We start from the raw sequence: 13,991 nt of genomic DNA, 5'->3' as shown, positions 1-13,991 counted from the left end.
GGTGAAAACTTGACGTGGAGTATTTGCACCGGAATTTGAATGCTCCTGGTGAATAGTAAATCGTGAAAAATAGTAACAAATTCAAAAAATTCCAATATTCTTTTGTGGTAACCTTTGACAAATGTTTGATGTGATTTCATTTTTTTATCATGAATGAACATTCCTGGAAGTCGTGGCAAAAAAATGATACTTCAAAAATGCTATTTTTGAAAGTATTTTGGAGTACTGATTTTTCTGCCAAAAAAATTGATACTCAAAAAATGCTATTTTTTGAAAGTATTTTGGAGTACTGATTTTTGTTGGCATGACTTCCACGAATGTCATTTGGTGATGAAAATTTTCAAGCATAGAAAACTTTTATCAAAAGTTACCAAAAAGAACAGATTTTTTTTATTTTTGATTTTCTTTTAATTTTTACTGTTCACCCAAGCTCGTTTAAGCTCGGGAGCAGAAGAACACTTTCGGTGAAAACTATGCTTCTTTCTGGAAAAATGCTAAAGGGGAAACAGGAAAAAAAATTGAGACAAAGGGCAAACAGCAAATGGTGGTTATTCTGGACCCGCTATGGATTATGGAACCACAGCCCGTAGGATTCCAGTGCAATGGGCCGAAGCACGCGCGAGAGTGGCCCGTGTCTGAAGTATCCCTGCCGAATCGGCGAAATTGCAGCGATATTGCCATCGAAGCGATCCCCTTCCGTCTGTCCCTACCGACCCATCCCCGCCGGCAGCCCTTCGTCCCTGTCGCCACAGCCGCTCGTCCCCGTCGAGGCAACGCCACCTCCGATCGCCAGCGGCGCTCCCGCTACATCGGAAGGATGTCGCCGTACCTGCTGCGTCCTGTCGTCGCCATCCTTCGCCGACCGACCCCGCGAGGGTCGGCCTTCCTCCGCCGCTCCGTCGCCTCGGGTGGTGCTCTGAGGGTCGAAGACACAAAGTGTCGGAGTAAATAGCCATGGATAGCCTAGCCGGCTTCCCCTGACCCTTCTGAAAAAATTACGAGCCCGTCCGGCTCTCAAGAATCCAAGACATGGGGCCGCCTTCCCCTTGCTGGCTGTCACCCAGGCCGGCTTTCGGAAGGCGGCCCGACTTTAGCCCTCATGAAAAAAGCCATGGGAGGGCCGACTTCGAGAAGCCGGCCGCAAGGAGGCCGACTCCAAGAAGCCGGCTCCCATAAAGCGGTCGAGACCGTACCCGCAAAGTTTGCATCCACCTAGCGGCGATGAGACGGGGCGTGGCTACAGTAAAGCCTGCCACCCCCAAATCCTGGAGCACGATCGGCACAGTGCGCCGTACGGGTGACCATGACCCGCCCGGCGCAACACTGTTGCCATGCCGACCCTGACGCCATCCATGACGGACTACCAGCGCGGCCCACGGGCGGTGGGTCCCTTCGGGCAGAGAGACACCCGAAGGCGGCCACACCTCCCCCAGTCGGCCCAAGAAAGAGCCGGCTCCCCGCAGCCGGCTTGCCATCTTCCTCGAAGGAGACGCCCCATTAAGGAGACAAGACGTGGTGAGGCTACAGTAATCGCCCGTCGGGCGGCGGTACTGTAGCCACGCCTACCACGACGAAGCCCACGTCACCAAGATGGAGCAACAGTAGCCAGCTACCGACCAGGTCCCGGACAGTGGGGCCTGCCTGTCGACCGAGGAGCCGGCAGCCGGCGGGACCCACCAGTCGGCGGGCCCCAGCGGCCGGCGCAGAAGCCGGCGAGCGCAGTCATAGACGGCTGGGCCCCGCGCCCAGTCGGATTACCATTGTACCCCCGGGGGGTAGGCCTATATAAACCCCCGGGGCACCCATGCAAAGGGGGGACCCCCAGCTAGTTTTAGACACCACACAAGGAGAAGAAGCAAGCTAGTCGTGCCCTTCTTCCTCCTCCCACCGAACAGCTCAAGGAGCATTGTGTAGCTACTTGTCCATCTAGTGATCATGCGGAGAACCCGCAGAGCAGCAGTAGGGGTGTTATCTCCACGGAGAGCCCCGAAGCTGGGTAAGATTCATCGGCGTGCATGTCTTCGCCTCATCCCATTTCCAGGCACCGGCGACATCTTACTGGCTCCCACAATGATAAGCCACCCGTTGGCATATGTCGCACCTACCACCCGACATTTGGCGCCCACCGTGGGGCCAGGTGCACCGTCGTCCAGAGACCTATTCTGGACAGGAACCCTCTTCCTCCCCAGCGAGCGTAGCCAGCCCGGCACGCCCGATGGCGCTTGCCACGACGCGCTGCAAGGCGTCACCAGCATCTGCGCGGCGAGCAGCCTCGCCAATCTCCTCGACGAAACCCTCATCTCCGACGAGCTCGCCTCCGATGCGGGCACCGACCACCTCGCCAACCTCCTCGGCCAGCTCCATGTCTCCAGCGAGCCCGCTGTGGATCTGGAGTCGGTTGGCTCCACCGACCCGATGCATGTCGACTCCGACACGGCCTCCTTCGACACCTTCCCCACCAACGCACGCAAGAGAGACGACTCCGGCAAGGAGTCGGAACGACCATGGAACGCCAACCTCCTTCGAAGATTTTACAGTTGAAATGCAGTATGTATCACGCTAACTTTTGTACTAAATACGAGACAATAGGCCCCCCAAGGAGGGCTCGGGGACTGCCATCTTTTATCTATGAATGAAAAGTATCATGCTTATGACCTTGTCATTTCATTTACTTGTTCCGTCCAGCACCGGGTTCGACTAGTCGGCCCGGGGACTGGCCGACTGGAGTTATATTAGAAGTCCTACCCGCAGTCAGACAAGTAGTGTGCCGACACCCAGGCTTAGCTCTTGCCAAAGTCGCAGTTCGAAGAACCGGCTGTCCGGCTGGCAAGAGTCAAAAGCAGGAAAGGATGCCCACAGGAAAAATGGCCAGGGACCAACGGACTAATATAACGAAAGCCGGTTTGCCGCCTACCACTGACCGACTACCAAAGTAGCCGGCCGGCCGGTTTCCATTCACTTCACTTCAATCCAAGAAAGCTCGAGTAGTTGCCTCCCCAAAGAGGGAAGGCGGCAAAGGAAAAAGGCTAAGGATAAAAAGCATATGCGAATGGAAACCAAACATGCACATAATAATATTTACATAAAAGACCTCCAAGAGGCCAGCATTCAACATAGTTTGGATATACCCCCAGTGGGTGGAACTGTGAAAGCTTAATAAAGATTGTTCAAAAGGCAACAAGCAGGAAAAATAAGGACGGCAGGTCAAGCTGGCGGAGCGACCGACGAGCCGGGCTGGTCGGCGGAGATGGTTGCGCCGGCTGAAGGAGTGGCCGGCTTGCGAACCTCGGCTTGATCACCGCCTCCCGCAGAGGACGCGCTTCCATGCGCCTCGTTGCTGGAGGCACGGTCAGCCTGAGGCCGGCCGGTTGTTCCACTAGCCGGCTCGACGTCTTCACCGTCCTCTTCTTCGTCATCCTCGCCCTCGTCGCTGGAGGCGATCTCCTCTGCCGAGTCCTCGCCCACCGCCGGGTTTCAGCCCGAACCACTCCTCCGGCTGGGCAACACCGTCATCATTGATTTCAGGTGCAAAAACGCTGATGTCGGTGCACTCGGCTATCGTCGAAGCACGCTGGGCGATAGCCGGCCGCACCTCCTCCAGCTCCGCGTCGGCCTCCAGCCGCCAAGTGCGCAACTGGTCCAGGTTCAACCCTGGGTACCAAGCTCGAACGAACTCCAACGCCCGCCCGGCTCCAAGACGGGCCGCCGACGCCTTCCAAGCTTCAAAGCGACCGACTGCGACCTCCAGCCAGTCGGCAGTCCGGCTTGGGGTGCGGGGGATCGTCTCGCCGGGCCAGAGGGTGGCCAACACCTGCGCCCCGGCACATTGGAGCCGGCGAAGCATCCGGTGAGCCGGCTGCAGCCGCGCTTGGACAGCCAAGAGCTGCTCCTCAAGCGTCCGATTCGCGTCCGGCGCGATGTTGACCCCCGCCTGACGGTGCGCCTCGCGATGGGCCTCGATGGTTTGGGCGGCGAAGGCGGAGTAGCCGGGAAAGTAGTCTGCACAAGAAAATAGGCAGCAGCACAAGTCAGGCCAAAAACCAGGCAGCAAGGGGCAGGAGAGGAGCGAGGAAGGCAGCTTACCGTTGATCAAGTCCTTGATGCCGCCGAAGCCTTCATCCAGCGCTCGCCGGGTCTCAGCCCAGCTCGCCGCCTCGGTCTCAAACTCTGCCTTCAGGGCGGCCTCGCTATCCCGCGCTTTCTGCAGGGCTGCCTTGTGGCTCTCCTCTTGGTCAGCCAGCTTCTTGGCCAGGCGGTCACGCTCCTGGACCAAGGCAGCGTACTCAGCATCCTTGGTACGAAGGGCGGCCTGCGCTTCGCTGAGCTCCCTCCTCAAGTCGGTGTTGGCCCCTGAAAGCACGAAAGACGAAAGAAAAAAAACCAATAAGGAAAAAGTCGTCAAGGAAGATCCGACCCGACTGCTCAGCAGTCAGCCCGAATCTTGGGGACTACACCCAGTGGGTGCGCTGACGCGCCCCCACAGGAGACAGACAAGATCAAGCACTTACTTCGGCTGTTGGCCAGGTCGTCGGTCTTCCGACCCAACTCCTGAGCCTGGGAGTTGAAGGCGGCAGCACGGGAGTTATGATATTCCTAGAAGTTCAGACAGGAAGCAAAAATAAGGTAGTCGTCAAGAAAGATCCGACCTGACTACTCAGCAGTCGGCCCGAATCTCGGGGACTACATCCAGTGGGTGCGCTGACGCGCCCCCACGGAAGAAATCAAGAGACTAAAGCGGCCAAGAATGAAAGACTCACCCGGATGGCGGCCCGCGTCGACAGGAACTCCTGGGCGTACTGCTGCAGCAGGGCGGCCTGAGCTTGAAGCCGGCTCCGGACCTCTTGAGCCGCCACATTCAGCTCGCCAGTCCCCCCGCTGGGAGTCCACTCGGACGTGGCGGTGCTGGCCGCCTCCAGAGCCTCCGCCGACTGGCCGGCGCCCGCAACTCGGCGCGATTCCGGTGGAGCGGCGCCTCCCCCTGCGCGCCGACGCGTCACCGGCTGCACCTCGAAGCCGGCTCCGTCCTCTGGCTCACCCCCGGCCGGCTCCTCTGGCGCCGCTGACGATTGGCCGCCTTGGCCCGCTCCGGTTGGCGCTGTCGGCGGTGCTCTCCCCGCGAAGACCACGAGGTCCTCCCTCCTCTCCATCAGCGGGGGGTCTTGGACGATTTCCTCCGCCAGGGGCAATGGGGTGTCAGGGGCCACAGCTCGGAGGGGAATGGCGAGCAGCAGAGGCTGGTTACGTGAACCCTCCGCCTCCATTTCCGCGGTTGCCGCCTCTGCTTGGGCCTTGGCTGCCGCGCCGGCCTGCTCCCTCGCCGCCTGGGCGGCCGCTTTTTCCGCCGCCTCACGGGCGTTCCGCTCCGTGGCCTCCCTAAGGTCGGCGCGGGGGTCCACGCGGCGGGAGCCCGAAGACCCTCCGGTCGGCCCAACTACGGAGCCGCCCGGACCCCGCTCAAGGGAAAGCGGCGCCCTGTCCAGCGAGCGGGAAAAGGTTAGGAAGAATGTTTGAACAGGAGAGAACGATGAAAAGCATGCGACCAGGCAATCGACGACTCACGCTGAGACCGCCTGAGGCTGCTTCACCGCCTTGTGGAAGCGGGCCACTTTCGCGGCCGCCTCATCTCGTTTGGTCGCCGCGGTGGAGGCTTTGGACTTCTTCGGCCGACTGCCAAAGAGGATTGACGCGGCCCAGCGCTTCTGTGCGCCGCCGCTGGCAGCCGGCGCGGTGGACGAGCCCGCGCCCTGATGGTCGGCCGCCGGCTGGCGACGCGGGGCGACTTCGGCTTCGGCATCATCCGGCCAGTCCTCGAAGCTGGCGGTAAGCCCTGTGCCTCCGGGCTCGGCGTCGTCCCCCACGACGGCGTCTTCCATGGCAGTCGCCCCCAAATCCCGGTCGTCGACGTCGTCCACCGTGCGGTCGGGGACGTACTGGCATTCTATCCCTACTGCCCCGATCGTCGGCGAAAGAAGGGGGGTCTTGCTAAAGAAGGGGGGTACTGCTAAGAAGAACCGACCGATCAGAAGCCGACCATCATAAAGCCGGCTACCAACAAAAAGAAGAAAGAGAGAAAAGCTTACCACGGGCGGAGGGTTGGCGCGAGAATACGGCACCTTGCCGTATCGCCAGTCCTCGGCGAGCTTGCAATTGGAGATATAATTTACCATGTACGACACCTCCGCATGAGGCATCTCCCTGGTGCTCAGCCGGCTTGGTTCGAAGCGGCCGCTCATCTGACACATCATGTGGGGCCGGCTTTGGAGAGGAAGTATCTGGCGCTCCACGAAGGCGGCCACCAAGTCGGCCCGCTCAGGCCTTTCGACTGGATCATCACCCGAAGCCGGGAGACGGCAGCGTTCCCGGCCTGAGACAGTGACCTGGACCGGAAACTCCATGAGGGCTGCCTCCCAGCCGGCGGGCCGGCTACGTAAGCCGGCAGGTTGACGTGGTCTCCTTGTTGGGTGACGTTCTTCACGTAGAAGTACGACTTCTGCCAGATCTTCACCGACTGGATCAGGGGGATGGACGGGAACGGGTTGTTCTCGCCCGACCTCCACATGGCGATGTAGGCCCCGCAGGGGGCGGGCACGCCTGCGACGACGGTGCCGAGTTTGCTCTGGAAGAATTCCCCCCAGAGCTCCAGCGTGGGGAGCAGCCCCAAGAAACCTTCGCAGAGAGAGACGAAGGCCGACAGCAGCATCACCGTGTTGGGCGTGAGGTGATGCGGCTGAAGATTGTAGAACTCGAGGAAGGAGCGCAGGAATCTGCTCGCCGGAAGGCCGAAGCCGCGCAGGAAGTGCGAGCGGAAGACGACTCGCTCGCCCTCCTCCGGTGCCGGTGAGATCTCCGTCTCTGGCGCCAGGCGGACCCACACGAGGTTGGCGTCGGGCAGGCGCCGAGTCTGGCGGAGGAACTCAACATGGTCCTCATGGACGTTGGAGCCATCCCACGAGCTCGACAGCGCCATGGGAGCAAGACGATGTGGCGGCGCGGTGGCGCTGAGACGGGAGGCTGCGGCGGCAACGAGAGGAAGAAAGGAGGACGAGAAGGGGCAGAGCGAGAGAGAGCGTGCGAACCTCTGTCTCTCCCCCTCCTCCCCCTACTTATAGGCTCGCGTGGCGGAGCCGAGGAGGCGCGGCGTGGGGAAACGTGGGGATCGATCGTGCCCACTCCCCCACGTCCCGCGTTTATTGCGCCCTAACAGCGAAATAAAATCGCCACGGGAAGGCGAGCGGTCCACCTGGGCCGCAGAAGATCAGCGTTCGAGCCGAGGCCTAGGAGTGGCGGGCCCGGGCCTGCGGTGGCGTCCCGTCGCGCGCGTGCGCTGGCAGGGTCTCGCTGCCACGTGGCCCGCGGGAGGGCCGGCGGTCAGCACGCGGGTCGACCACTTTCCCGCCTGCAAGACGCAGGGCTCCCCGAAATCGGCATACACCAGCAAAGCCGGCTCTTCAGGGTAGGAAGCTGACCAAGCTTCTCGTCCCTTTGTCCGCCTCGAAGCTCGATCAGCTTCGGGGACTACTGTCGGAGTAAATAGCCATGGGTAGCCTAGCCGGCTTCCCCTGGCCCTTCTGAAAAAATTACGAGCCCGTCCGGCTCTCAAGAATCCAAGACATGGGGCCGCCTTCCCCTTGCTGGCTGTCATCCAGGCCGGCTTTCGGAAGGCGGCCCGACTTTAGCCCTCATGAAGAAAGCCATGGGAGGGCCGACTTCGAGAAGCCGGCCGCGAGGAGGCCGACTCCAAGAAGCTGGCTCCCATAAAGCGGTCGAGACCATACCCTCAAAGTTTGCATCCACCTAGCGGCGATGAGACGGGGCGTGGCTACAGTAAAGCCTGCCACCCCCAAATCCTGGAGCACGATCGGCACAGTGCGCCGTACGGGTGACCATGACCCGCCCGGCGCAACACTCTTGCCATGCCGACCCTGACGCCATCCACGACGGACTACCAGCGCGGCCCACGGGCGGTGGGTCCCTTCGGGCAGAGAGACACCCGAAGGCGGCCACACCTCCCCAGTCGGCCGAAGAGAGAGTCGGCTCCCCGCAGCCGGCTTGCCATCTTCCGCGAAGGAGACGCCCCATTAAGGAGACAAGACGTGGTGAGGCTACAGTAATCGCCCGCCGGGCGGCGGTACTGTATCCAGGCCTACCACGACGAAGCCCACGTCACCAAGATGGAGCAACAGTAGCCAGCTGCCGACCAGGTCCCGGACAGTGGGGCCTGCCTGTCGACCGAGGAGCCGGCAGCCGGCGGGACCCACCAGTCGGCGGGCCCCAGCGGCCGGCGCAGAAGCCGACGAGCGCAGTCACAGACGGCTGGGCCCCGCGCCTAGTCGGATTACCATTGTACCCCCGGGGGGTAGGCCTATATAAACCCCCCGGGGCACCCATGCAAAGGGGGAGACCCCCAGCTAGTTTTAGACACCACACAAGGAGAAGAAGCAAGCTAGCCGTGCCCTTCTTCCTCCTCCCACCGAACAGCTCAAGGAGCATTGTGTAGCTACTTGTCCATCTAGTGATCATATGGAGACCCCGCAGAGCAGCAGTAGGGGTGTTATCTCCACGGAGAGCCCCGAAGCTGGGTAAGATTCGCCGGCGTGCATGTCTTCGCCTCATCCCGTTTCCAGGCACCGGCGACGTCTTACTGACTCCCACAATGATAAGCCACCCGTTGGCATATGTCGCACCTACCACCCGACACAAAGGTAACCCCCTCCCCGCCCCCCGCCCCCACCCGGTTGGCGCGCGGCGACACACCGCGCGGTTGAGTAGTTGCATAGATAGTTTGTCTGGATTGTGAAGATGTGTGAAATGTATGTAGACCTACATAATTTCATTGGTCATCACTCATCAATAAACAGCTGAGCACACAATTACATGCATTTGTACCGTGCTTTGCTTTTGACGTCTATAAATTAGGCACACTTATCTTAGCAAGTGGCAATATTCTAAAACCAAAATAGACATGGCAAGCAGATTCTGGTAAAAAATGCAAGTATTTCTGGACTAAAACATAAGGCTGATTCCCGATCATCAGCTCAAATAATAAGCCACTGAAAAAATCTGCAAAGCTAAAGCTACGTGTTGCAAAGCCTGAATATAACAAAAGAAGAAGTTTATGTTGTAGCTGTAACATCTGCAGGGTAATTGATGCAAAAAAACATTCAAAATTATATAGCCCTATTTTACTGTTCAGTTTAGCTTCAGCATCAATTTTGAAAATGGCAAACATTGATCTAAAACACATTCAACTACATACTTCCAGTCTCTCTGGTACCCCAAACGGGTGGGGACTTGCTTCACCAGTGAATTTCAGACTGAGCTATGAAATCTGAAGGTACTTCTAAAATTTCTGATGTGCAAACATTGGATATCAGTAAGGAGTAGATAGTCAACCAACTGCAGCTTCAAATCTGACTGTATAAAAAACAGTGAGGAGTAAATAACGAATTTTTTAGCATTTGTTCCGTTAATGCACCAATTTTACTACACATTAAACTGTGAAGATCAACTCCTTTGCTCTGAGGATCTATTCTAACCGGCCAAGGAAGGGCCTTGTCAATATTAATTACTATCTCCAAGTATAATTGCATAAGTCACGAGGATGGAAACTGAATCCCATGTTTCCTTTCTGGCCAGTTCACTAATGATTGTTAGGCACATAACAATGCCTTTTGGGACTTGTCTCTGCATATTCCAATTGCTAGAGAAGTCTAAGGATGCTGCCTGAGCATGACTATCTTTATCTAAAGTGTTGTTCGAGGTGTTGATAACCGTAATGGCATATATAATTATAAATAAATTATCTGCTTTATAATATACCATCAAATAAATCCATATGGAGAAATTGTTTAAACTAGATTTATTAAAACTTAATTGTCAGATTACGGTTTTCCTAAGGAAAAATTAACATAGTTCAGGATACAACTCCCACTGGTTGAATTAACTTATTCTCCTTAGTAATGCATATTTTATAGCTAGTTTCAAATATATTTCAGTAGGGTTCTCCTGTAGCATGTAAGTAGTGAACCAGATCACAATGGTAGTGCTCAACCACCAACCAACCTATATAAAAGAATGCACTATGGCTAGACGATGACTGAAAGCGCGTTGGTTGCCAATAGGATAAACTAGTGATATCCTTAATGTAACATGGTGAACAGAGAAAACCCTATGTAGGGGGTTTGTGAACTTGGATTGTCTCTGATGTGATGACTTGCAGCTTGAAACAAAATGTAATGTAAGAAATGTCTTGGAAATTTAAGAAATGCACTAGCATCCGGTATAATCAGCTGCTTCATTTCTGTCTCACTGAATCTACTTCTATTTGCATGCAGGGGTGCTGTATGGCCTGCATGCAGGATTTGGAGGAGATGACTGCAACTTGGAGGAGGTGAATAAACACATGGAAATTCTGCTGGAGCATGAGAGACGGTAAAGCATGCAGATCATTGTTGTTTTTGGATATGTATAAGCACACATGTGGTTCCCTTATATTCAAATTCGCGGCTCCTTTTCCAACGTGCAGCTTCGAGCGCAGCCAGCAGCGGCAAAAGAAGCTGTCGTGTGTCCTTATCCCTGCCACCATTGCGTTCTACATCTTTGGGCCAGAGAAGAAGGACAAGCCGTCGTCAGAGGCGCAATCAGAAATCTAGCCTCCATGTGCATGTGGCGTAGCTTCGTCTACTGAACTATGTTACGTAGCCTTTTAGAGCCATGAATCTAACTGTCTGGTGATAGTGGTCTGTCTCGAGCGTGTGCACAATGTGCTGAGGAGTATTCAGGCGGCTGTGCTTACTCGCGGCCATGGAAACTTGGGGTGCCTCTTGAACTTGTAGCTTGGCTAGTGGTATCTTGACAAGGAGAGTTCAGTTTTGCACTTTTGCGGTATGGAAGATGTCGTTTAACTTTCTGGTTGCTAAGTTTCGCAAGCGCGGTTTGCTGGATCACGCAGTATCCTCCTATGTAGTATAGCATTTGGTAGACAAGGATTTTCTTCGAGTCTGTGCTTCAAGTGTTGGTATGAAACAAGCTTGCAATGTGAGTACTGGCTGGAATGGAATGGCCTTGTGCATTACTAAGTTTGCTGTGTTCCGGCAGGGTAGCCTGGTCTCGTGGTGTGAGTTTGTCTTGCTGTTGTTGAAAAGGAACGGAAGATCCTGAACCTTGTGACAGAGTAGCTGTAGAGCCAATAAACCCCTCTGATCGCTGTTGCTTGTGCCTCCTAGTGCGGATGAGGATAGCACATATGTCGTCAGCGATGTACGCCCCTCTGGCTGGCGGCCCTACGGCGCACATTCCGCCACCGCCGGCAGCCTTGCCCTCGGCAGCACTCTCGGCGCCAGCACATCGAGTTTGCGTTAAGGTTCACCACGTGCATTATGATCCCAGTAAGTATGAAGTTACGACAACGATAGTAAGGTCGTGCGGGTTGTCCGGTGATGCCAATTGCGAGGGAGCTGCCATCCTAAACTTGGGCGACGTACTAGAACAGGGATTCGCCGACGAAGTGCTCGCGTCATCGTGAGCAAAGGTTTGGATCCGCCATCTCAGCCACTGTCTCGTGCTTGCGATTGTCGAGGCAACATTGAGCTCGTGGGCCAGCTGGTGTCGCGATGTGTGCAGCCTCACCACCAGATCTTGATCACTCACAACGCCATGTATACCAGCACATAGTCGCCCTCGTTGTGTTGCTCTGGTGCGTGCCCTCGGTGAAAACCGACCTCCGGCAGCCGTGCACGGTGGTCGTGCGAAGAGCGGTGGCAGGTCATGAAGCCATGGATATCCCGGGCATCAGCGGAGGGTGCGGTAATGGGGGAAGCCAATGCGGAGGCCTCAGGGATCTGGGGCTCAGGGATGCGGCCAATGTGGTGTTACGGTGGTGGCGGAGTGACCCATCATGGACAGTGGCCTCAATCTGGTGTGCAAGGATGGAGGTGATTGACGTTACGGATGAAAATTCTACCCGATTCAGTCGGTGCCGGTGACAACGGCACATGTGGGTGTCGTTTCCCTTTTTGGGGGAGTCGCAGAGGTGTGCTGGCATCTCCCCTTTCTCTCTTGGATTGCTGTCTCCGGGCGAAAGCCGAGATTCGTTCCGGATCGGTGATGGCGGCGTCTTGGCGTCGTTACTGTGTTGGGAGCATCGCGTGGGGAGACACGGTTTGGAGGTTTTGTGTTGCGATTCTTCGGTGCTTGCCGCTGGTGCAGGTAGATCTTCATCGGCGCAATGCATGCCGTAGTCGGTGAGTCAAAGACAATGGCTTTTTCAGGACCATCTGAGTCCCGCCACCCACTCGCCATCTCGTTTTATGTATTCAAGAGTGGTTGGTGCATCAACAAGGAAGGTCAGGTTGCAATTGTTGCTCTACGAGGTGACTGGTGTCGGTCGAGACGCGGCTTTGATGTTTTGCTTAGGACAGGCTCTTTGCGTTGCGTTGAAGGGACTGTTTGGATGACGCCCCAGCTAACCCCGCCAAAATAGGCTTGCCAAAGTTTTGGCGAAGGTTTTTGCCGCCCCGATCTCACCAACGCGTTGGCAGAAAATCTGAACAGGCCGACCAAAAAATTGGCATGGTTGCAATTCATTCGCGTTGATCCAAACTAAGGCCATGGTAGCAGTCAACGACCAAAAAATTGGTAGGGCAGGCAGCGGCTGCAATCCAAACATGCTCGAAATGTGTGTAATGGTGTTCTACAGTTGCTTGCTGTTCGCAGCGAGAGATAGTCTCTTGTAATTGTCTTCTAACTTCTACTCCCTCCGTTCCAAATTATTCGTCGCAAAAATAGATGTATCTAGAACTAAAATACATCTAGATACATTCATACTTGCGACAAGTACTCCCTCCGAATTACTCGTCACAGAAATGGATGTATCTAAAACTAAAATACATCTAGATACATCCATACCCGCGACAAGTAATTCAGAATGGAGGGGGTAATTTAGAACGGAGGAAGTATAAAAATATGAGATGTCGTGGCGTATTCTTGGCATTAGTGAAAAAAAAGCACCGAAATATTGCGGGCCGAGACCATAGTAGGCAAACGAAATATCAGGTTTGGGTTGTGGCCATAAAAAGAGACTTTTTTTCCCCTACGCTGCGGCTAGGGTTCCTGTCCTCCTGGCGATCGGATCGCTGGCGAGTCCCTATCCAACACCAACTCCTCCTCCCTGGCGGGCAAGCGCCAGCGAGTCCTACGCAGCTAAATACTCACCCCCTCTCATAGGGTTCGTGCCCGTCTTCTCCGTCGATCAGATCGCGATGGCGTCGGCGGCGGATGCCCAATCGGGAACAAGCGAAGGTGGTAGCGCTGCTGTGAAGTCGGATCTGGGAGATTTTCTGGAACAGTTGAACTTGCAAGAAGAAGAATTCGATGACCTGGTTATCGATGAGGATGATCCTGAAATCAACGAAAGTGTCAGATGGCTCGCCCTAGCTAGGGTTCATAGTGACAAGTCCTTCAGCCAGACAACTTTTTACAGGGAGATGCGCGCGGCGTGGAATACAGCCCAGCCGGTTAGGTTTCGGCCGGTTGGACCGAATCTATTCGTCGTGCAAGCTTCCTGTCTGGGTGATTGGGAGCGCATGCTCGATCAAGGGCCATGGCTGTTCAGGAATATGCTTGTGTTAATGTGTCCATATGATGGTTTCACTAAGACCGAGGAAGTTCCAATGGTTTTCATGCCAATCTGGCTACAAATCCACAAACTCCCGGAAGGGTTCTGTAAGGAAAAGATTGTGCAACATCTGCTGCGGAATTCGGGTGAGATTCTGGAGATGAGGCTTAATGGAAATACTAGAGGAGATTATGTAAGAATTCACATCCGCCATGATATCAGCCAGCCTCTAACAAAATTTGTCAGCATTGTCCGAGGCGCGGAGAGGCAGGTGCTTTTGGTTCGTTATGAGAAGTTGGCCCGTTTTTGCAGCATCTGCGGCTTAATTGGACATGAGTACAAAGACTGTGGCAATGGCATTCATGAGGAAAAGGAC

At 55.6% G+C, this 13,991-nt stretch overlaps 1 pseudogene; it reads left to right on the top strand.

Annotated features, from left to right (window-relative positions):
* Positions 1-817: 817 nt before the first annotated feature.
* Positions 818-10,652, top strand: LOC119319059 (annotated as a pseudogene).
* The last annotated feature ends 3,339 nt before the right edge of the window (positions 10,653-13,991 follow it).

This window comes from Triticum dicoccoides, chromosome 6A (assembly GCF_002162155.2).
Source record: "Triticum dicoccoides isolate Atlit2015 ecotype Zavitan chromosome 6A, WEW_v2.0, whole genome shotgun sequence".
Classification (NCBI taxonomy): domain Eukaryota; kingdom Viridiplantae; phylum Streptophyta; class Magnoliopsida; order Poales; family Poaceae; genus Triticum; species Triticum dicoccoides.
This window is presented reverse-complemented; position numbering and strand designations above follow the sequence as displayed.